A 24,998-nucleotide genomic window follows, 5' to 3' on the forward strand; every position below is an offset into this window, starting at 1 on the left:
ATTAAATAACCATGTGGCAAAAAGCTCCGGCTCCGGCCTTGCGACACTAAACTGTAAAATGTGTTGGCAGCGCCTAATACATCTTGCAAAATATAATTACAGATCTCCAGTGCTTTGAGAGTTTGCATGGAAATGATCCAAACCAACTTAAAATAGTAACAAAGGCTGAGTGCAGACCTGTGGCATAGATTCTCTGAAAAGGCACCAGGAGTAAGGCCAAGCGTTTGGGATTGTTTGGTTCAATGATGACTGTCACGCCCAGAGACAGCGATCCCGCCCCCTCTGACCTGATTCTCTTCGAAGAATTAGATCTGAAATCCTTAAGGGCCAGTGCGCATATATTGCTATTCCTAGTCACAGAAATAAACTGAGGTACCAGCTACAGCAGTAGGGGCTGGGAGGTGTATTGGTTTTGTTTTGTTTTGTCTTGTTTTATCATTTGACTGTAGTTCTGTAACTTTCTGGAAAAGAAAGGACCTGGGGTAGATTGAGCAGCAGCCGTCGTCAAGAGCCAAAAATTTCACACCTGCTAATTTTCCACCCTGACTCTCTTGCAAAAAGACTGGACTATTTATTCACAAGGGAGCTTCAGGAACAAGTAGGGTATTAGCCAGGAAAATCTATCACAGCAGACGGCTTTGTACCAAAGAGCTCATCAAAAGTCCTGGGCCCATCAGCCTGGTTGGTTGGGAGCTATATTAGCACGTTTCTGCCACTAAGTTATCATTACAAAAAATTTTTTTAAAACTTTAAAAAAAGTTGATCGCAAAAACAAAGACCATGTTTATAGTACGTACATGATGTTTTCTGGAAGATTTTAACGAAATAAACAGCTGATTAAATATACATTCACTAATTCAAACACTGCTTAACTGTACCTGGACTTTTGTCTAGATGTTATTCTCCTGCAGGAGAATTCTGACACTTGGACACGCATTGGGCCCTGTGTGCAGCTCACTATGTGATTCCCGGCTCTCTGGTAACCCTCGTCCCCTCGTTCCCGGGGGCCAGGCTGGCCTTGTTGGTGCTGTGTCACCTGCCTCCTGTCCACAGCAGTGGGGACCGGAGGCACACACTCTACGCAGACTTGGCCGCTCACTGGCCCTTCTCCCGGAAAATGAAGTGGAACAAAGAAAGCTTTCCCAGTAGCTGGACTTAAAATGTGTCCCCGTGAGTATGGCCAGTGATCACATTCTACCCCGTGCCCTGAGGAGCAGGGGAAGCTGGTCTGCAGAAACCAGAGAGAAAGCCCAGATTTCTTCCCACGCTTCAGTCTGGTCCCTCCTCAAGGCCCGGCTGCAAGCTCATTCCAGCTGATCGCAGAAATAAAGACAAGGCTTAGAGTGCAGACATGTTTTCTGGAGGATTTTAATGAAATAAATAGCCGGTTAGATATACATTCACTAATTCAAGCACGGTTTAACTGTACCTTGGCTTTTGTCCAGGTTTCTATTCAAATTCCTTTTTTTTCTTTTTTTTTGAAAACTTACATCTTCTTTGTTTGTTTCAGTCTGGCAACTTCTGCCCCATGCAACCAAGAGATCTCTGACTGGTACAAGTTCTTATGTCTGAGTCACATCATTCCATGGCGCTTTGGGCTGCAGGCTGATGTCACACGGAATGCCGCACCTCACAGGTACTGGCTCTGTGTTCTGTGGGCACAGGCTACCAGCAGTGTGGTGCCAGCTCGCGCTCTGCATTCGAAGCATGAATGCTTAGCAAGTCTTAGCCTCCAAGCATCTCTGCTTCCTCAGCTGTAAAATGAGATAAACTAACTAAAAAATGATCATGTGATAAAGCACAAAATGCTTGATCCTTGGGGTTAGTCCGGGGACAAAATCCCAGTTCAGTCACCTCCCAGAGCCCTAGGGGCCTCACTGGTGAGTGACAAGTCCTGCATAACGGGCATGCTTTTTTTTTATATATATATTTTAACATTTATTCATTTTTGAGAGACAGAGTGCGAGAAGGGGAAGGGCAGAGAACAGAGGGAAAACAGAATCCAAAGCAGGCTTCAGGCTCTGAGCTGTCAGCACAGAGCCCGATGCAGAGCCTGAGCCCACGAACTGTGAGATCATGACCTGAGCTAAAGTTGGATGTTGAACCTTTTGAGCCCCCCAGGCGCCCCATAACAGGCATGCTTATTATTACTATTGCTGTTATTATTGCGGCTGCTCTTCCTTCTCTTCCCAGTGAATGCGAACGTTGTGACCTATTAAGAACAATTCCCTAAATAAAGGGTATCAAGACTCTTTCTTTAAAAATAAAAAGCACCTTCTGTTTCATCTCTGTTATGCAGCTGGGGACGGTCAACTCTCTGTCAACGACATCTCAGCTCTGCTTGTTGATTCAGCGTGAAGGCTGTAAGACATGTAAGAAATAGACTTCCCCATCTTCGAAGAGAAGGAGAGGCAGCCAGGTAGGAGAGGGAGACAGCCAGACGTGGATGCCTGTCCTCAGGCCACTTACCCACTCTGAGCTTCTGTCTGTAAACCGGGATGCTGACGTCACCTAGTCCCAGGGATACTGGGACACCCTGGAGGCAGTGTGTATGAAGAGGCCCTCCACACTAAACGTCTTTCTGACAGCCCCCACTCAGAGCCTGTCCTAACTCACCTGTCGTCCCCCCTCTACGACAGAAACAGAATAATCATCCCGACAGCTATGAGTGTGTCTCTGTGTTAGCAGGAACCCCGATGTGTTTTTCCTCAATCAGCAATGTTCCTACCAGGTCATCAGTTTAGGAAGAGACAAATCAACCCTCCTTCCCTTAACATTTATTACCTTATTTGGGTTTTTTAGGAACTGAAATTTGCATTGGGTGCAACTTAAAGGGAATAATTTTGACAGCTCAAATGTATCAAAATCGAAGTTCATACCAGGATCCTGTTTTCTCTTTAATCACAAATCATTTTAAAACCAAAGTCAAAGGGGGTTTCATTCTGGAAAATGAGAAACTGAGTGACATGCTAAAGATAAAATCAGTTCCAGGCCAGAGCCGATTCTCAAAACTACCCTGGAAAATGGTGATACTGTGATTTCCTCAGGGNGCCCACAGGGGCCAGGCCCAGGAGAGGCACTGCTTGGAGCCATGCCTGCTGTCTCCCAAGGCATCCGCTCACGCTGGCTTGTCCAGAACCATCTCAGTGTTAAGTGCTCAGTCCCAGGCAAACAGGACGTTGGGTCGGTCATCTCATCCCACACTGGTGTGAACTACTTCATGTTCATCTCACCTTTCAGCCTTACTACACATTCTGATCCCCACCTAGTCTATCCCATGGGCTTTTCTTGGATTTTATTTCTTTTCCTTCCTTGCCTAAATGGCAGAAGACAAATGTAACAGAAGGAAAAAAGTGTTTGAGGACAGATAATGTAGTGAGGCTAGAAATCACTGTTCTTAGAGGAGAAGGCAACTGCCCTCAGCCTTCCCATAGCTCAGGACCTCAGGAGCAGCAAACACTGTCCCCGGTGGCCAGCAGCACTCGTGGCTTGGCATTAAGCTACATTTGTACCCTTACTTTTACATAAATTTCTATAAGAATATTAATTGTCACCGTTGACACTATACTTAACAAGCTCTTCATACTCCTTCTTCTGCAGTGCAGAGCAGAGGAGGAAAGGTGTTTCCCCTTTCCAGCCAGAGGAAACACATTTGCAAAGAAAATGAACCCCTATAGGAAATTCCTCTTGCCTGGTCCTTTTTTTTTTTTTAAGCAAATTTGCTGGGGCAGGGGTGGTTCATCACGGTTGTCAAAGCAATACATGCATATTACCACAGCTAGAAAAATAGAGAAGGAATTTTAAAAATCACACATAATCCCAGAACGGTATCTTTTAAAGCAAGCCGGATAGCAACGCATCCAGTGGACACCTTCAGTGGGCGGTACCCTGAGCAGTACCCGTTCAGATGGGCTACACCGTCATCCCCCAGAGCCGCTAGCTGCCCGGAACAGCCTGTGTTCTACAGTCTTTTACGCAGCAGCAGCAGCAAAAACAGCTCCCTTGTTACTAAGTGACAGTAGTTCATTTTCTCCAGGATGCTGAATTTGTGTCAGAGCCTTGAATCAACCAACGCATCCATCAACAAATCCCTGCCGTTTCTGTGATGGAACGGGCACCCTGGGACCCCAACTTCAGGGACAGGAAACGTGCTGGGCAAATGTAATGAGTTGTATGGCTGAGCAAGGAGAATGCCAGGGAGCGGGTGGCCAGGGGAGCTGTTCTGGACTGGGAGGCAGGGAGATTCCCGAGGACATACTCAAGCCGGCACTAGGCAGCCGATGAGGAGAAGCTGGGCGAAGACAGAGAGAAAGGGCAGCGGGGCAGTCCGTGAGAAGGCCCGGGGGCTGGAGCGTCCTGACGGAGGGGCTACATGGGAGAAGCTCACGGTGGCTGAAATACCCAGGACGGATGAGAGTGAGGCATGAGCCGAAGATGCCAGAGGAAACAGGACAGAAAGGATCAGGTGTGGAGGTCTGTGCTCTTGATTTTGGCCTTGCACCGAGAGCGATGGGAAGCCTCCCAAGGCTCATCCACAGAGAGCAGCGTGGGGGTGGCAGAGCGTAAGTGGAGGTCAGAGGCATCTGCAGAAGGAGCAGGGAAATGGGTGTGTTTGCGAGGTCTCTAGGGGTCAGAGTCAGCCTTGGGGACTGATTTAACAGTGCAGTGAGAGAGAGAGGGCCCAGATGGCAGGTTGCAAAAGGAGACCTCTGAAAGCTTCAAGGACAGCCCCCCAGGCTGGCTCCCTGGGTGTGTGGCTGGTACAGTCGCCCAAGCTCGTCTTCAGAAGGGCCGATACTTGGTTTACTACTTTGCTGTCGCTGTGTCAGAATGCTTAATCATTTTCCAACAGGAAGCCCTGCATTTTCATTTTGCACCAGGCCTGCAAATTACATAGCTGGTCTTGCCCAGGGCTAACTGTCTTCTACATGTTTCGCTTGGCTAATAGCTCCATCCAAGGCCTTGAGATTGCTGATTTATCCTGTCAGGCAGGACCCGTGTGTAAAGAAGGCTCACTGGACCCCGTTCAGTGCAGTTTGTGTCTGTGAGCATATCAGTGATGGTCTGTGATTTAAGTCACAGAGCAGGAAGACAGGAGGCTGTTTTTACCGGCTTTGGAGACAGGAGACCGAGGGCATTTTAATAACATCAGCCTCAAGTTTGCTGTTTGAATAAAAGAGGGATTTTCCTCACCCCAGGTTCATTTAGTCTAGTAATTCAAGCTAAAAAACTTCACTTGTTCAAGCCGAAGCTAAATGGATATTCTGTTTAGCAGAAAAGACTTTGAAAAAAATGAGCGATTTATTATTTTATTTGGCTAAGAATTTCATAAGACGCCTGAATCTCACGCAACACAAAATTTGCATTTGAAAGAAAATTATTATTGTAGGCGTTTAAAAGAAACAATATGAATATTTCTGTGCTCAAACTTCAGGGAAGAAAAAAGAGACCAAAGCTCAAGATATAACACAATAAACTGATTATTCAAGGAACTCTATAAACTTACCAGAATTGCTATATATAGGCTTGTAGGCTCCAGACCAAATGATAATTATTACTTTTATTAGTAAGTGAGAAAATAAACTATTAAGAATGACTAAGAAAAAAATCACCATCCTGAATTTCTTTAGGTATCATATATCCAAATTACAACAGCCAATTTCTATGAAATTCTAAAATTATAGGAAGAATAGGGAAAACTTGGCCAGCCCTTCCAAATATTTACAAGGCCACATCTTTTGAAGTCGAGTTAGTAATGTAGTCTAAAGGAAGAGCTTTGAAGTCAGGAAGTTCCAGGGTCAAAGCCTGGATCCGTCTTTGACAAGTTGCTTAAACAACCCAAGCCTCAGTGTCCCGACATGCGAATGGAGGTAATCCCTGCTTTCTGTTTATAATTTGCATGTTGTAATTAGTCAATAATCGGTATCTTTTTAAAGCTATATACATATATTTTAATAACTGCTAAAGAACAGTTAAATGCATGAATCTCCATCAGTTTCCTCCGAGGGCGGGGCCCGTGTTACTGGACTGAACTGCCCGGCAGATGACATAGAGGTGAAGGGATTGCGGGTCTTCCCCTCAGAAAAGAAGGAAGGAAAGGGACGGAGGTGGGGAGGATGAGGGAGAGGGGCACGAGAGGGCGTGCTGATGGGGTATAAGCAAAGCAGGAGAATGTCCCGGGGGCGTTAAAGGAGTTCCCTGTCGGTCAGGTAAAGTACCTCTAGGGCGTCTGTACCTAGTGTCCCGGGGCTGCTGTGACCAAGCCCCACAAACAGCACGAATGTGTCCTCTCACAGTCTTGCGGGCCCAACACCTGCCAGCAACCGGCCCCAGGACTGGTTTCTTCCCGAGGATCCAAGAGGGATGATGTTCCAGGCCCGCCCCTCGTTTCCGGTGTTGCCGGTGGTCCTTAGCGCCCNNCCCCCAGCTTGATGCATCGTTCCAGTCCCTGCCTCCCTCCACACGCCGTTGCGGCCAATACCCGGCACAGCGAGAGACCAGGGACACGCGCTCCGAGTCCCAGAAAAGACTGTTTATCCTGCACCGGTGCGGGCCCAGCGGATCCTCTCGCAAGGTGAGCCCCGAGCCCCGGCGCTGGCCCACTTTTCGCCTGGTCGGCTTCCGGGTACTTGGAAACTTCCTATCAGGCGTACAGGTGGGTGAGATTGCAGGCCCTCAAGGGGAAAAACGGGGGCGGGGGACACTTCTCGGTTGTGCCACGTGGGCAGTCAGCTGATCGAGAGACAAGTAAGATTATAGAAGCCAAAAGCATGCAAGGGACATAGCCAGCCTCGGGCATCTGCCTGGCTTTTTTTTTTTTTTTTACCTGCTTTTTACAGTTTTCCTTCTCAACACGGCCTTCTGGCCTTCTCCCTGTATGTGCGTGTCTTCCTGTGTGTCTGTCTTCACACAGTGTACTCCTCAATCTGTGCCCAGGTTTCTCTCATATCAGCCCCTCCGACTCCATCCACAAAGACCATTATTTCCAAATAAGGTCAGAGTCACAGGTACGGAGGTTAGGACTTGAACTCGTTTTAGGGGATACAATTCAACCCACCTCTTCCATAGACAAGGTGCAGCTGGAGGTGACCAGCCAGAGGGCTCCTCTGTCCCCGGGACACGTCCTGTCTGTAACCCATCCTCAGCCCACCACTTTGCAAAGCTCGGGTATAAACCGACCTCATTCCACTCCCGCCCCTCCCCCATCTCTGGTAAAGGTTATACTGAACACACACTTCCCACAACTACACAGGCTGTGACCTGATCAAAGATGCAGTACCCACGCAGGCACCTTGCCCAAGGGCCAGTCCCAACCCAAACTCACCTGTCGTGGCCAAGCAGCAGGTGTGTCTGCGTGACGCAGCACATCCAGGTCTAGGACTGTTGAGCCTGGTCGGAACTCTTGAAACAAATTCTCGCCGGACTCCGGTCTCCCGGGATCTTCTGACAGCTTACCTTTCCAGCGGGCAGGGCGGGGAGAGTGGGTTGGCTGGAGGACCCTGGTGTCTAGCACTACAGTTCCTGCTTAAATCCATAAGGTAGCTTTCTGGTTGAAATCGGTCAGTGCATGACCTTGGTGAATAAGCCTGTGCCTGAAAGATGTGTGCATTCTCGCTGCACCGAGGTAACTCCGTCCACCTTGCAAGGCCATTTGGGAGACAGCCCCAGCCGTATCTGGCCAGTGCCCACCTTGCCGACCTCATCACTAGGGCCTCGTTTCCTTTGGCAAAGTCTTCTACTACAGTTGTGGTGTCTAGAGGCGCAAATGAAAGACCGCTGACTCAGCCCAGGGGTGGGAGGGTATGAGAAGAGACCAAGAGGAAGGGAAGGAGCGAGCAGAGCAGGGCAGGAGGATTGTGGTGGAGGGAACAGTGCCTGTGAAGTCACAGGAACCTGAGGATGTGGGGGGGCCATTGGGGGGAGGGCGCTGGTGCTTCTCAGCCTACAGTTTACTGCAAATGAGGACAGGCTTGGAAGTTAGTCCACAGAAGAGATCGGGCTCCTTGGGTGCTCTGCTAAGGAGTTGGGTCTCAGTCCCAAAGACTGTGGGAGCCATTTGGGATTCTAGGCAGCAGGTGCCACGACTAAATCCACATTTCAGTAGACTCACTGAGGCAGCTGGCTGAAAGAGGGAGAAACCAACGGGCCAGAGAGGAAGAGAAAGGAGGCCACTGTGATCGTCCAGCTTGGTTAGGCCCCCCAAGCGCCCTTGTGAATCAGTTTCGTATCACTGAAAGAAAGATCATGATACCCGCTCGATCCTCTGTTATTGGCCGACCTGATGGGTTATGTGCTGGGGTGGAAGTATTATTACAGAGCTAGGAGCTTGGCAAAACCCTCTTTTGAGTGTGCATGGCCCTGGCCCTGAGATTGTGTTGGAATTCATGAAAGAGACACAATGGACAAAAAAGTCTAATTTAAATGGTATTTGAAAGCACCATTTACTTGGCTTTGAGTGTGCTGGAGTTTTTCTGTGTGTGGGTGGATGAGTTTATGCAGTAAATGGTACATGCACTTGAGTCAGGCAAGGCCCGGGTTTGAAGCTCAACTTCTTTCTTTTTTTAATGTTTATTTTAATTTATTTTTGAGAGACAGAGAGACAGAGTGCAAGTAGGGGAGGGGCAGAGAGAGAGGGAGGCAGAATGGGAAGCAGCCTCCAGGCTCTGAGCTGTCAGCACAGAGCCCAACTTGGGGCTTGAAGTCCTAAACTGTGAGATCATGACCTGAGCTGAAGTTGTAGGCTTAACTGACTGAGTCACCAAGGTGCCGCACTATCTTCCTTTTCAAGCAAATTCACCTTTGATTGGGAAGAAACAAAGGGTGGGTAAGCCATTCCTTCCTTTGGGGAAAATAAGCTGTCTTCAGTAGTTTCCTTTCTATATAGTTTTGTTCTGTCTATTTCATCTACCGGCAATGGAGCTGTTCAGAATGTGTTTTCAGGCAGTCGAGAGCATGTTCTTTATTCCCTTATCAGATTTGTATTTGGGCTTTTCTGTTGCTAGGCCCGGCCCTAGGGAAGCTTTCCTGAGGACTGGCAGTCCCTCCTGAGCTCTCCTGCCTGTCCCCTCCCAGCTGCTGGGCTGCCTGTGAGTCAGTCTCTTCCTCTGTTCCTGTTTACCTCGTTGCAAAATTAGACTAATAGAAATATTTACCAACCTCAACAGGATGTTGTGGCAATTAACAAATGAATAATTGTAGAGCATACTCCCATACAAAGCCCCTGATAAAGCTAACTATTATTTTTATAGGTGCTCTCAAAAGGAAGATTTTCTTTATAAGCACCCACTCTCCAGGTGGCTTGTGAACTTGGCCTCCCAGCAGGGAATGCCTGCTTTCTCCCAGGGATGGGATTATGAACATCAAACTGGAGGCCCATTTCCCTAATAGCGTGGCCTTCCAGAGCCAGAACGTTCTCCTTTCTGGCAGCACCGAACGGAGACCATGGAGTTGCCAGGTAAATTTGCAGGTCAGCTGGAATTTCAGATCAATGGCAAACGACTTTTAGTATAAATATGTTTCATGCATTAATTGTAAAGGAGGCAAGACATACTGATACTGAAAAGTTTTTGTTGTTGACCTGAAATTCTAATTTAAGTGGGCATCCTGCTCTTACTCATTTGGTTTTTTGTTTCTGCTAAATCTGGCACTGCTAAATCCACACGGTTTTATTGACACTGTCTCAGGATGGTGACATTCAGACAGTAATCAACCCCCCTGCCTTGGAGAAAGCACAGCTGTCGGTTATCGGTGTGAATGTTAACGTCTGACACGTGCGGCTGCAGCCACACCAGGTGCTCTCCTCGTCCCGGCAGAAAGCTTTAAATGGGACTGCTCGCCTAGCTTTGCCTTCTGGAGTTGTGACTCTCATAGGTGGTGTTCCTCCTAACTATCTGTCTATAAAACAACGTAGAGAGTGTTTCTTTAGCTCTAGGACTTTGAAAAGATGAGAAAATGTTCAGGGCGCCTGGGTGGCTCAAGTTGGTTGAGGGTCCTACTTTGGCTCAGGTCATGATCTCGCAGTTCGTGGGTTTGAGCGCCGCTTGGGACTGTGCTGATAGATTCTGTGTCTCCCTCTCTCTCTGCCCCTTCCTCCCTCTTTCTCTTTCTCTCTCTCTCTTTCAAAAATAAATATTAGGGGGGGTGCCTGGGTGGCTTAGTCGGTTAAGCGTCCGACTTTCGCTTAGGTCATGATCTCACGGTTCGTGGGTTGGAGCCCCGCGTCGGGCTCTGTGCTGACTGCCAGCTCAGGGCCTGGAGCCTATTTCAGAGTCTATATCTCCCTCTCTCTCTGACCCTCCCCTACTCATGCTGTCTCTCTCTCTCTCTCCTAGAAATAAATAAAAATATATATATAAATAAATATTAGGGGGAAAAAGATGAAAAAATGCTCATGAAGGATTGAAGCCCACATTCTATATGAGACCATTTGGTTGAACTTTCTACATTTATGTTTTTAAAAGTCAAACAAACTACAGTCAGAAGTGGCCATTTTGCATGGCTCACCGTCTAGGCTACCGTTCAAGAAAGCATCAAGGATCTAGAGCAGGCTCTGCTGTCAGACACCAGTGACCCCTCAGTGACCCGTTTCAGGTTCACGTCTATATGACCTTACCCGTGGTTTCATCTCTGTTAGGGTATTTGCTTGTTGCCTGAAGGCCAAGTATCAGCCTAAGCTTGTATCTCTTCGCCCAGTTGTGAGTGCTTGCTAATTGATTTTAGTGGAGGGCTTTCATTTGCTACAAAATTCTCGGAAAAAGGTTAATGACAAAGTAGTTGGATGAAAATAAGCCCTAGCGATAATAAGGGCATTTCTTTTTTCATATTTGAAAGCAGTGGAGATTGAGTTAAAAAAAAACAGGTAGAGGGGCGACAGGGTGGCTCGTAGAGGGGCGACAGGGTGGCTCAGTTGGTTAAGAGTCCGACATCGGCTCAGGTCATGATCTCATGGTTCGTGGGTTCGAGCCCCACATCGGGCTCTGTGCGGACAGTTAACTCAAGAGCCTGGAGCCTGCTTCACATTCTGTATCTCCCTCTCTCTCTCTGACCCTCCCCTGCTCATGCTGCCTCTCTTTTTCTCAGAAATAAATAAAACATTAAAGAAAAAAAAACAGGTAGAAACTGGAGTGAAGTTTACCCTCAAGAGAGGAAAAGTGCGCCTGGTGACATTTGCAGCTTCTTCTTCCTCCCCTTGAAGAAACTTCCTGAATCCCCACACTCCCCATCAACAGAAAACATCTGCGATGCTGGCTTGAGGTAGACCTGGTGCATGTGCGTGTGCTCACAGCCCGTCGCTCTGCTTCTAGGGTCCCTGTGAGGTGTAGGATGCAGTACAATATTACCTCTAAGACTGCGATAAAATAAAGGCCTATATTATAACCACTAAAGCGACTACTAAGTGCAAAGAGGCTTGGCTGAAGAGTCAGTAGAGGATTAAAATGGAATGTTAGAGGAGCACCTGCGTGGCTCAGGCAGTTGAGCGTCAGTCTTTTGATTTCAGCTCAGGTCGTGATCTCACGGTTAGAGCCCCGCATTGGGCTCCCGGCTGAAGGTGAGGTGTCTACTTGAGATTCTCTCTCTCTCTCTGCCCGTCCCCTCCCAGAATAAATAAATTAACTTACAAAAAGAAAGGTGGCTGATGGCGAAGGGGGAACTTGAATCAGGAAGAAGGGAAAAAAGAAAGACCACCCAGAAGTTTCTTGGAATTTGTTGGTTTGTGGTCAGCTTGTGAGGTTGGCGGGAGCTGGGGGCACAGGAATCCTGCCCAGTGGCCGTGCTCCTCTGTCACCATTTACAAAGGACTGCAAGGCACTGGTGGGTCCCTCCTCCCCGACCTCTCTTCTCAAGCCCAGCGGGGCGCAACATTGCAGGGGTAGGTGCGGCCCCTCCTCCGAGCCTAGCACCGAGCTTCTTAGCTCTGCTTGGACTGTGAAATTGGGGTTTGTCTCTGCAACCACTCCCCACCCCCAGCCAGGCTGCCCTCTGCCCCAGATCACATTGCCATCCACTGTTCTCAGCAAGTGGGGGTGGGGATGGGGAGGAAGCTGCCTTTCTGGACCTTTCTCCCTGAGTAGCAGCAGCAGCTTGCAGGGGGAGGTGCTTCAAAGTGCAGAACAGCTGGATTCATTTAAATCCTGTTGATTCTCGCTTCCGACCCTAGACAATCACTGCTGGATTGTTTTTGGGAAACTGAAGAAGAACAAATTTTATCTGAGTCACGTCGATGCATTTTTAGCTTGTGTTGTGGGCTTTTTAGCAAGACGGTTTTTACTGTTTCATTTTGTTTTGCTTATAAACAGACTGAGTTAAGAGGATTCTTAAATGAGCATCTATCAGACTCCTGCAGTTCTAGCTTATGCTGCCGAATCGCTTTGACATCATCGATAATTCTTCACCTTCTGAAAGTGCATATGCAGGTCAAATTAATTCAGCGAGTCTAAATTACTGAGGATAATCTTCTATTACGATCGTCTATTCCATTCAGAAGCGATTTTCGTAGCCTTAATGTATATAATGGAAATTAGCTTTCCTAATAGCGAAGCAAAGAATGAATTTCGTCTGTTTTTGAATGTCAGCCAGTCCCCTCTGGGACTATGCAGTCCCCTGTGTGGATTGACTGACAACACCTGATGTCACCAGACACCACAGCCCCAGGTCTGGTCCCTGGTGGGGTTTCAATAACTATTTCTGAATAAATAAACGAGAATCACGATTATGCTAATTAACGTATTTGAAAAGCCCTGCTCACCCTCCTCACCGAATGCGTCTTCAGCACCTCGCAAGGTGACATCTTCTTGCCACAAACCGTGGGTGTTACACCAGCATTGTGACAAGGACAAGTCAGCGCAGCGCAGGAAACGTGTGGTATGTCCAGCACGGACAAGCTCCTGTGCCACACGGGGTAACGATGGCCTTCCAGCTTCTTAGCTGGGAGTCGGCACCATGTAACAGCAACAAGTCATGAACTACCCACGTTTCTGGTCAACATAAGAGAGACTGATGTTACAGAACTTTTTAAAAAAAAATTTTTTTTATGTTTTATTTATTTCTAGGAGAGAGAAACAGCGTGAGCAGGGGAGGGTCAGAGAGAGAGGGAGGCACAGAATCTGAAACAGGCTCCAGGCTCTGAGCTGGCAGTCAGCACAGAGCCCGACACGGGGCTCGAACCCACGAACCGCCAGATCATGACCTAAGCGAAAGTCGGACGCTTAACCAACTAAGCCACCCAGGCGCCCCACAGGACTTTTAACCACAATACCCGGAAGCCGTTGGCTCGCCGCTTCAGAGAATGAAGAGGCGCACACAAAATGAGCAGCAGGCACAAGTTTATTAGAGTATAAGATTAGAAAGGAAGAACAGTAGGGAAGCTCTCTTTACGGAGAGGGGCCATGGGAAAGTGAAAGGCTGAGGACTGTAGGCAGGGGTCCCTGTCCGATAAGGTTCAGGCCAGCCCTCCCCTCCCCTCCCCTCCCCTTATCTCTTAGTCCTCAGGTTCTAGTCTTATTGGCTGGATAGCTCTGGGTGGGTGGTCCATTCCTGATTGGCTCCCTTGTGTGAGGGGTGGCCTAGGGCCATCCTTAGGTCTTTCATCAACTTCCTGAGGGAAACCTGAGGTGGAGTAGGTGCGGTCTGTTACATTCTTAAGAGGAGCCTTAAGCCTGAGGGGGTTTGCTGGTCAGACACGCCCAGCATTGTTCCAGAATTTGTGGACTCAGGTCCTAATCCTTGCCCTGTCTGCCTACTTTATCCTATCTTTTCCTATAGTAGTATGATTGTGAAAGAATCAACGTGAGGTTGGGGTAAAGTAATCCATCAGACATCAAACCCCGTTGAAAACACCTGCACCCTAGATTTTTTCGTTTTTAATTTGAGAGAGAGCGAGAGAGCACAGGAGCAGGGGAGAGGGTCAGAAGGAGAGACAATCCCAAGCAAGCTTCATGCTCCACTTGATCCCACCACCCTGGGATCATGACCTGAACTGAAATCAAGAGTCAGACACTTAACTGACTGAGCCACCCACGCGCCCCTTGCGCCCTAGAATATTTAACTGGGGTTGTCTGGAAACACAAAAATAGCAAAATTCCTTCGTGGTGGTATAAACCCTTTAATGTCCCTGCTTCTTAAAAGAGCATTTATTAGTTATTTAAATTATTGAGCCTGTAGTGTGTTTATTTGGGCTTCAACCTTGCCCAAAGGATGGTCTCAACTTTTTGACTGTTAACTGATAGGATTGTTCAAATCTCCACCCATTCTAGGGATGCCACGAGAATCACTTTTAATAAATATCAGATGGGAGTCACTTTATCAGCCTCAGAATATAAGGTTATAAAAGGATCTTGACCTTGGAGATATTAGTAATATGCCGAGGATATTCCCCACCCCTCAAAAGTTTTATCACTTCCTTTGCCTGTGTTGTGTATGGGCCCATCTCCCCACGCCAACCAGATCGCCCATTCTTTAGCAAACAGGAGCTCTGCTTTATCCACCTCTGGGCCCACATCTGCCTTGGGGATCCCGACACCCAGTTTAGTTCATCTAAGCAGCAAGCCTGCAAAATGTGCTTATTAAATAAAACAGGAGATGTGGCCATCACGTAGTAGTACTGATTTTCTTGGGTGGCTTGTAAAGTGACTCTGAAAGTATTTGTAAAATTATTTTGAGGGGTGGCAACATCAGGGAAACCCTGGTGCCCAAGGGCCTACTTTGAAGAACAACCCTCATGTGGAAGCCTAATATATCTGTTGGGCAGACAAAAGGGATTTCATTGTTTTAGGGACACATATCATTATGAAATTTGAGACTGTTCCAGGTATATCTTGTCCATCAATGAAGCCAAACTTTCTCATGAAAAACCAAGGCTCAGACAATTTACAGGACTTACATCATTAGTTTATTGTAAAGGCAGAACTAAACACGGGTATCTAACTCCCTAAATCTCTAGACCGTATTTTTTCCTACTATTGTATCACATTGTCTCTAGACACTGCTAAAAACAAATAGGGGTGCCTGGGGGCCTCAGTCGGTTAAGCATCCGACTTCGGCTCAGGTCATGATCTCACAGTTCGTGGGTTGGAGCCCCGCGTCAGGCTCTGTGCTGACAGCTAGCTCAGAGCCTGGAGCTTGTTTCTGATTCTGTGTGTGTCTCTCTCTCTCTCTCAGAAAGAAATAAAAACATTTTTAAAAAATTAAAAAAAACTAAACATCAGTTTTTATCCTTTTTTCTTTTTGAGTAGGAAACTTCTTTAAGGAATGAGTAAGAAAAGCCTTAATTCTGAGAGAAGGCCATCACACTTAAAGATTTATAACAAAAGAGGGCTGCTTTTTCTAACCTAGATGAACTTTGCAAACACGAAAAATGTAAAACATAAGTCATATTATTGAGAGAATTTTTTCTTACTCTCGAGCACCCTATCAGCGAGATATATTCAATGATTTACCTTAAAAAAAACAAAAGCTCTTGACCAATACATATTTTATATTTAGGAAATGCTTTTAAGAAATACTAAATACCCCAGATACAAGGTTAGAGTCTTACTCAGACTTACCCCACCAAAAAAAAAAAAAAAAGAAAAAGAAAAGAAAATATTTGAAAAGTGGAAAGTTTTAAAAATTGGGAAAAAAGTAAAAGGATTCATCAAGATGAATTTTAAAATAAATTGGTTAACAGAGACTTGAAACTGAACAGTGAAATGTAATATGTGACCAAGCTTAGATCCCAAATCAAACTAAATATAAAAATAAAATAAAGGAGCGCCTGTGGGTGACTCAGTTGGTTAAGCATCCAACTTTGGCTCAGGTCATGATCTCACAGTTCGTGGGCTCAAGCCCCGCATTGGGCTCTGTGCTGTCACCACAGAGTCCGTGTAGGGGCCTCTGTCCCCCTCCCTCTGCCTCTCCCCTGTTCGTGTTCTGTCTTTCACTCACTCTCTCTCTCTCTCTCTCTCTCTCTCTCTCAAAAATGAATAAACATTTAAAACTAAAGTAAAATAATACAATAAAATAAAAATACATCTTTGAATATGGACTTAAATGGACTGCGTTTCAGATGGTATGAGGAAATATGTTGTTAATTTTATTAGGTGTGATGATGGCACTTACTATGGTTATATAAGAAAACATCCTTATTTTTTAGATGTGTGCAGTGAAATGCTGGGGGTATAGAAGGTTTCATTGTTTTCAGTCTGAGACTAGCTTTAAAACACTTCAGCACAGGGAAGAAATAAAGCCTATAAGACAAAATGTTAATTTATAAAATCAAAATGACATTTTTAGGAGAATTTGTCATATTATTCTCTTTATATATGAAAGTGTAATAATGAGTTCTCATGGGAATAATGTTGAGAAGCATATTGGGTGAAGGAAATAGTCTTCCTAATTTAACCTTAAATACCACTTCATTGTTGAAATGACTTTTGGTATAAGTGTAACGGAACACTATCTTTGATGGGGAAGTACTAAGCTAGCCAGATGCTGCGCAAATTGTACTTCTCATCTTCCTGTAAGTGAAAAAGATGTCAGAACTTAAGAAAAAACCCCAAAAACCTTTATGAACAAAACCAGCCTTCCCTTTAAAGAGAAAGTGTGATGAAGAACCAGCATTTGGGAATCAAGGAAGTTGAACCTGAAGTCATTCTCAGGAATGATTTATGTGAGGTTTCAAGGCAGCGAGCTCTGTCCATAGTCCTTCAATTCTCAGAGTTTGGGCGCTTTTTTTTTTTTTTTTAAATTAATGTCCCTGCACTTCGCAGTGCTTCCTTTTTACATGAATATTCTCGCGATGCTGTTTCTATTATAAATCTCACAGCTGGCACTTGCTCACGCTGACAGATCAGCTGTGTTTGGACGTTCAGTAGGGAATATAACCTTTGTTCTGTTTAAATCATCTCTGAAACTAGAGAAGAGAGGGCGATGAGTCAGGATAGGCAAGGTTATGCTGCAGAAACAAGATACCCTCAGAATCTCAGTGCCTTCGAAGGTCCGTGTCTCCTACAAAAAAATCTCTTGTGGGTCAACAAAGCAGTGGGTGGGAAGGGGGAGATAGACTGGGTAGGGCGCCAGGCGGCCAGAGCCTTCCCCGTCTTACAGCTCTGCTACTGGGGACTCTCCTCTGCAAGACAGGAGTGACAAGGACATACCACAGGGTCTTCTCCCCAGTCACTGCAGCTCCACATTTCTTTGACAAGAACTGACCACGAGATCCCACGTAACTGCAAGGGGGCAGAGAAGTGTGGCCTTCCGCGAGTCAGGGAAGGAAAAGTAACCATTGTTGTGCCCGAATTCCGAGTCCCCAGAGACCTCCAAGGAGCCGGCACCGATGCAAGTACAAAAGGGTCTTTATTACAAGCTCGAGCAGGGGCTCACCCGCCTCCCGGGGTCGTGGCAGCAAGGTGAAGCGAAGAACGATAGCGAGCAGGGTTTTTAAGGAGTAAGGGATGGGGGTGTTACAGTACGTGTAGCATCATCACATAAGCACCAATTACAATTACAGCTTTGACCATTCAGTGTCTGTGAGGTGTTCATTACTTTTGGTGGGACCCAGTCATGACTCTTGAGAATCCTTTGAAAATGACCAATTACGAGGTGAGTTCAAAGCGCCCACGTGGGGTTCAGGCAAGCGGTGAGAAACTGGCTAGTTTGTATCTGCAGTTCCCAGCCTTGACTCAGACCACAGGAGTGTTTTTTGATTAGCTGATCTGAGGGCGGTCCGAGGATGGCTTTAGCCTTGAACAGTCTGAGGCTTTTCCTGGAACTGGAACTGGGCTACGCGCAGCCCGCGGTTTCTCTTAATGGAGGCCTTAATTTTTGGCTCTTCACCGTGTTCTGGTGAACAGTTTCTACTTCGTGATCATCACTTGCTTCGTAGGTGTGTAGATCGTTCATTTGTCCGAGTGTAAAACTCTGGCTTGAGTACCCACTACATGCAGGCACTGTTGTGGGCCTTGATGACATTCAGAGACCAAATTCAACGGCTGCCGTCCGTAACGGAGGTCTGGCATCCTGAGAAGATAGTGAGCTCTGCCTTTTTATTCTTCACCAGAATGTAAAATATAAAATATAAAATATTTTATATATAAAATAATATATATAATATAATAATAGATATAAAATATATATTATATTTATAAAATATAAAATATAAAAATGTGTTTGCTGATATACAGATGTCTTATATCTGGAGGGTGTTATGTATTGAAAATACTTAAACTTTTAAAAATTAATATCAAGGATGATCTTTGGAGTGTGACACACTCCGAAGTGTGGACTCTGGTCTTAGCGGTATCTCCTCCCATGAAACTTAGGTCTTTTTAAAAAAATTGTTTTAATGTTTAGTTTTCAGAGAGAGAGCAAGAGCTAGCGAGCATGAGTGGGGGAGGTGCCGAGAAAGAGGGAGACACAGAGTCTGAAGCAGGCTTCAGGCTCTGAGCTGTCACAGAGATCGACACGGGGCTTGAACTCCCGAGCCGTGAGATCATGACCTGAGCCAACTGACTGAGCCACCCAGGCATGCCGGAGACCGGCTCCGGCCAGGGTCCAGGGGTCCCTGAAGGATGGATGGTGTCGGCGAGGGGGGATGAGAGGCCACGAGAAATTCTTTCTGGTCTTCAGGCAGGCATCTCCGCTCTGACTGGGGCTCAACTTTATTTTATAATTAAGTGTTTGAGGGAAGGCACAGAAATGGCATTTGCCTTAGACAATGATTTCTGATGACAAACTTCTCTGATATGTAAGAATTTTCCAAAACATAGTTTTGTAGAAGACTCCTGCATAACCTTTATCAATAGTGATTGAGGTAGGGGATTTAGATGCTTATCCTATGGGGAAGGAAGGTATCTTTAGCACACAAGATAATGTTTTTAGCATAAAAAGGGTGAAGTTACTTCTTTGTGGGCAGAGGTCAATAGCTTGTTTAAGGAGTATTAAGAAAAACAGGTCTTTCAGGAAACACAATGTTTGCTCCCATAATCACAAAAGAAGAAGTTCCTCAATAGGTCCCTTCACAAGGAGCAATCAGCATATTCAAGGCCAGAATAAGTCACTCACAAATGCCTTGGGGGGCCAGTGCTCCAAGCAGTAACAAGTGGGTGGGGGTGGATATCTGTCCTTAACTCTAAATTAGGCTCTTTTCTCAGGGTCAGACTCAATTGTAACTCTTGTGTTCTTAGCCCCCTTTATTATGTAAGTCTTGGATCTGCAAGGCCCAAAGGAAGAGCCTTTTGACCATCATCCACAATGCTTTCATCTGAAATCTCTTTTGAAAAGGCAGGAATATGCTTTTCCTTATGAGCAATCTGTGTGGGGAATATCGGTCTGATCTGGAATATTGTGAGGCCTGGTCAGTACCCGCAGCATCATTTCCAACATAAGCCGGTAGTAGCAGAAGGAGATATCAGTTTTGGTTTCTCATGGCAGGAGGTGTGCAAACGCTGCCATTTCCTCGCAGTGACTGTCATCCAGCAAGGCCAGTACGGCTCCCAGCACAGGCACCCCTGACAATTGTCTCAGGTGCCTCCTTTGTGAGATGAATAGGAGATGAATACTATGTACCCAAAGAAGGATTAAGTGCAAGGATATGTGTAAAGTGCACACTGTATCCAGGCACAGCAGGTGCTCTGTAGTGTGAAACACATAATTTCTTTTTTTTTAATTTTTAAAATGTTTTATTTATTCTTGAGACAGAGAGACAGAGCATGAGTGGGGGAGGGGCAGAGAGAGAGAGAGGGAGACACAGAATCTTAAGCGGGCTCCGGCTCTGAGCTGTCAGCACAGAGCCCAATGCGGGGTTTGAACCCACAAACCATGAAATCATGACCTGAGCCGAAGTTGGACGCTTAACTGACTGAGCCACCCTGAAACACACAATTTCTAATTGAAGCTAAATAATTTTAAAGAACACAAAAATAGGACCCAACTTGTGGGGAAGTTTGTGGCTGCCTGCTTCCCTGCCCTTCTTCCTTCCTGAATGATTTGGTTTGAAAGCCAGTATGTGGGGAGCAGGCAAGGCTACCATCCATGTCTGGGAGGCCAGTGTGTCAGAACCCAGGCAAGATATGGAGACGGGGAGGCAGCAGGCTGGTTACTCACAGAAGACACTGGTGCAGTAAGTAAACATACTGAGAAAAATGGGAGCCAGTTTTCTCACCGTCAGAGAAGGAAATGACAAATATAGAAAACAAAGAAACTAGAATGAACTTTGTGGTATCAGATTTGGAATTGGAAGAGTGGTATGAACTCATGGTTTGTCGTGTGCAGAGATAAAGAAATAAATGTAAATGTCTGATACATACAATAATGTATGTAGTGTGAATGGATACAGGTTAGATGGTTCGATGGATGGATGGATGATTGATAGATGGGTAGATAGATAGATAATAGATGGATAGGATGATAGAGCCCCAGCTCTAGCTGAAAAAAGTGATATGGTATTTGTTAATCATGTGCATTCCTGGAGTCTTGATCTAGTTTCTAAATATTCTTCTCTACTAAAAAGATAATTAGGGAGTCTTGGAGAAATGGGTGATTCTAGGATCAGGGCAGGAAAAGTACAAGATGGGCTAAGAACATCTTATGCCAGAAAGTTGGGAAGATCTCCGTGCATGATAAGGACATGTTAAAAGGACACTGAAACCAGTTCAGTGGGCCCCACACTGGACAAATCCAGGGAAAAATAAATAATCTGGCATCAAAACAAATGGTTATGGCAAGAGATGATAACCCACTGCACAAAGTCAGAATCTATGAGTCTATACTGACACAACGAAATGACATAATAACTAATGGGAAGAAAAATCTTTCCTTATGGTGAAATGCCAACTAATGAATGTATGAGGAACACTGGAATTAGAAAATCACTATTTGACAACATATTAATTATTAGTGCTGCCAGCAAACATTAATAGATATTAAAACTATCTAGTGGATGAACTTTGATAAGGAATGGAGGATCTGTACGGTCTCACAGTCTCTCCTCACAAAACTTTTACTGAACTCAAAAGAAAAAGAACAACCCGACAGTGGAGAAACGCAGAAGACCTCACTAATCAAGTGATCAAAGGCAATACCACCTGTAATGAATCAAATTGAAATCGTGTACCACTTGAACGGGCACAGCAAGAAAAATTCACTGGGAATGCCGAAAAGCATAACCTGAAAAAATTGGAGGAAACGTCTGATGGACCTGAACTGAGAGACATTCTAGAAAATAACTAGCTTGTAATCTTTTAGAGTGTGGAGATGGTGAAAGTCAAGGACAAACTGAGGAACTGATTGACAAAGACGAAAGACTGATGAGAAAGTAGCCTTCAGACCTTCTGGCACCTGATGTTCTAGGCCCACCTCGTCCTTCCCACGCCCCAGCTAAATGCGGCCCCCATCCTAGCCTGGATCTTTTCTGTAAGGGACATCACGGAGACCACTGCCCAGCTTTCAGTGGGGCTTCGAGGACCAGATGATGGTACGTTATCAATGTTGGTTTCTTTATATTGATAGCCATGTTGGGGTTATTTAAGAGAATGCAGTTATTAGAATATTTCTTTACTTTGAAAGAGAGAGAGACAGCATGAGCAGAGGAGGGACAGAGAGAAAGTGAGAGATGGAGCAGGCTCTGCATTGTCAGCACAGAGCCGGATGCAGGGCTTGATCTCATGAACGCTGAGCTCATGACCCGAGCCAGACTCAAGAGTCCAGGGCTCAAACAGCTGAGCCCCCCAAGCGCCCCAGAAGCCTACTCTTCAATGGCTCATGAGAAAAAAAAATTCTTTATACTATCTGTACAGCCTTTCTCTAAATATAAATAATGTCAACTCTACACCAGCCGGGGATGATGGCAGTGATGATTGCCCGGCAGCGAGCATGTACTGCAGGCTGCTGAACTGTATGCTTAAAAATGATAAATGTATGTGTTTTTATTACAATTTTTTTAAAGCTAGGAAAATGAGAAATAAAAATTAGAGAAGGAATGGTTGCCTAGGAAACACATTTGGAACTAGTGTGTCCTCCAAACCCAAACTGTATATGTGGATGTTGGAAGGATTTGTGTGCACAGTGCCTGCCGGTGTCCTGGAGAAGGGAATTAAATGGACTTCTCTAACACAGGGGGTCTTCTGGGCAGCATCACCCTGAGGGCTATTAGGAATGTGTAGACAGGGGCACCTGGATGGTTCAGTCAGTTAAGAGTCCGACTTCAGCTCAGGTCATGAGACCACAGCTCACGAGTTCGAGCCCCACATCAGGCTCTGTGCTGACAGCTCAGAGCCCAGAGCCTGCTTCGGGTTCTGCGTCTCCCTCTCTCCGTGCCCCTCCCCTTCTTGCGCATGTGTGTGTTCTCTCTCTCTCTCTCTCTCAAAAATAAACATTCAAAACAATTTTTTTAAGTTGAAATGTGTGAACATTTTCCTCTTGTCCCTGTGACTGGGGAGGGGTGCCCTGCGGGAATTTCGTAGGTGAGGGTGCAGGTGAGGGCCGGTAGATGCCAGGCCCCTTGGAGCCTGCAGACAGTACCCAGCGATAAAGACTTACCCTCCAGCCATTCGTGAGCTGAAAAAGAGCTTTTTATAAATGTCTCAGCCTGGAACTCCCCTTCCTTTCTAACTGTGAACTATTTGTCACACTTCTCAGGTTCACCGAATTTTCCAGGAATACCATGACCACGACCATGTAAGTTGAGAGAAAGACTACTTTGTTGTGTTTGAAAGTCACCAAGAAGCTGCTCGCCAGGGGGAAACTGAGGTCGTCTCTGACAGGGCCGCATGCCTGTGGTATTCACATGGCCAGTGCACACACCTTCCTCACTCTGTCTTTGCAGTCTTCACACGCTGTTACGTGACAGAACTTTCTTTCTTTTAACTGTCTTCCAACCAAAACCTTATTAAATCGGCAGAAACATGAACACAAAGATTGAGTTTAATGGCACTAAAAGGCTTCTTTTATTTATTATTTATTTATTTATTCATTCATTTATTCATTCATTCATTTATTAAAAATGTTTATTTTTGAGAGAGAGAGAGGGAGAAAGAGAGAATAGGGCATGGGGGAGGAGCAGAGAGAAAGGGAGAGAGAGAATCCCAAGCAGGCTCCACACTGTCAGTGCAGAGCCTGATGTAAGGCTTGATTTCAGGCACTATGAGATCATGACCTGAGCCGAAATCCAGAGTCAAACCCTCAACCGACTGAGCCACCCAGGCGCCCCACTCAAAGGAGTCTTTTAAAATATATCCTATGCTTGTGTTCCTATGTATATCCATTTGTGTCACTCAAGGATGAGACGTGCGTTGGGAAACTGCATATTGGGATTATTTTTTCATGCCCATTATTTCCTGTCTCCTTCTCACCCTGAGCCAGGGGTCCACCCCAGGGCCTCTCATCCCTGTTCTACACGTTCTCTCTCCACTCCATCCTCTCTGCCCCGGAGCCCATTGAAGCCCATGGCCTCCATAGCGTCATTTCCTACAGAAGGAATTTAAGGAAATCAATATGGGAAATATGTTTTTGGCAGTCCACTGCCCCATGTCAAAGGCAGGAAATTACCTGACAGTACACTTACAGGTGATTCCGTAGTTCCCCTGGGAGAAAATCACACTTCCTCAGTTTCAAAATCTATCATTTGTTTTGACACATATTATGACTTTAAAGAACGTATTTTCCCCCTTTCTTTCATCCTATATAAATAATTTTGGCCTGTTATTTATGCTAGTGCTCACTTGTAACTTTACTCTTTCATTTTCTATACTTCTTCTATACAGAGCCATCTGGTCTTACTTGTCAATACAGTCATTTCTTATAATCAAGTGCAAATAACCATTTCCTGTGTCTTCCAGTGTAGCGAGGCCTCAGCATTTACATATTTTTTTTTCATAAATTACTTTCCTTTATTCCTCCTTAATTTTATAATTAGAACATTAAGTGTGTTTTTAAGTTGTATGTGTAGGTTACCCCTGAGTATGGGATGGGTCAGGGGTGTCGAGGGCAGTAGTACGAAGTCTGTGCTTGCAGCAGAGGGGGGCAGCTTCAGTCCTGTGTCCCCACTTCCTCATATGTGGAGTGGGCGTGCTCAGCGATGCTGTCCCCAAGGTCCTGGTGGCAAAGTCTAAGTCCTCAGTACAGGTTGCGATCTCTGTTAATCTTCGTGAGTCACCACGGAGTGAAGCAGAGATAAGTACTGGAGGGCCCCAAGAGCTTTCCACTTGCCGGTTACATGTTTGCTCTTGGGGTCCATGAAGCCTCCCTGTATTCGCCTGTGAAAGTTCCTCTTCTGTTTGCACGAAGTCAAGTTAGTTTCAGTTACCTGCAACCACAGAAGCTTGACTAATAGAGATGAAAGAAGGCTGACTCTAAAATAGCCACTGCAAGTGAGGCTCTGGCCTTGAAGAGCTAACACAGCTTCAGCATTTTGGAGGCAATGTGATGGTAGATCCCAGTGCTTTCTTGTAGACGCTCTCGGAATCTTCCAGCAGAATACCTATGAAAGTATGCACAATCCAGGGACTCATAACACCCCTGGATGTTAGAGAAGGAAGAGCGCCATGGGCCAGAATGCGGGGGAATTTCCACTAACTTCAGAGTGGATGAGGCCGGATTGAAAATTACCCCTTTGAATCATCCCTCCCTGTCATCTAAGCCAGCACAGTAATGGATGACTGGTAAGATGGAAAGGAGGGCTGACTCACCTCCATTAAGAGTTTCTATTAGTAGCTTGAGAACCCTTCTCTGAGCCAGCCGACTTGTCATTCATGTGTGAAAGTAACAAAGATGGTCTCAAGTAGGCAAGGGCTCAAAAAAATCCACCATCAAATATCTTCCTGAAAGTGACATTTCAACGACTAGAAAGGCCATGCAGTGAGTATTAAAACCAATTAAACATTTACATAATTTTTAGGATACAGTTTCAAAATTGACTAAGCAAAAAACAGTTCTTAAGAAAATATTAAATGAGCAAATACTTGACATATGATAGAATATTACATGAAAACCAGGGAGAGGAAATGAGGAGAGGAGAGCTGTCCCTA

The 24,998-nt window shown here is 45.7% G+C and overlaps 1 long non-coding RNA gene across 2 annotated transcripts in view; it reads left to right on the forward strand.

The window, feature by feature from the left end:
* The first annotated feature begins 6,495 nt into the window (after positions 1–6,495).
* Positions 6,496–24,998, forward strand: part of LOC144224182 (uncharacterized) — a 33,785-nt gene continuing 15,282 nt past the window's right edge. The window contains exons 1-2 of one of the 2 annotated variants that reach the window (XR_013332974.1): positions 6,496–6,655; positions 22,612–22,650. This is a non-coding gene — a long non-coding RNA (uncharacterized LOC144224182). The remainder of the gene's footprint in view (positions 6,656–22,611; positions 22,651–24,998) is intronic. The other variant, XR_013332975.1, reaches the window with a different exon arrangement.

The sequence above is a fragment of the Crocuta crocuta genome, unplaced genomic scaffold, assembly GCF_008692635.1.
Source record: "Crocuta crocuta isolate KB4526 unplaced genomic scaffold, BGI_CrCroc_1.0 scaffold11, whole genome shotgun sequence".
Classification (NCBI taxonomy): Eukaryota; Metazoa; Chordata; class Mammalia; order Carnivora; family Hyaenidae; genus Crocuta; species Crocuta crocuta.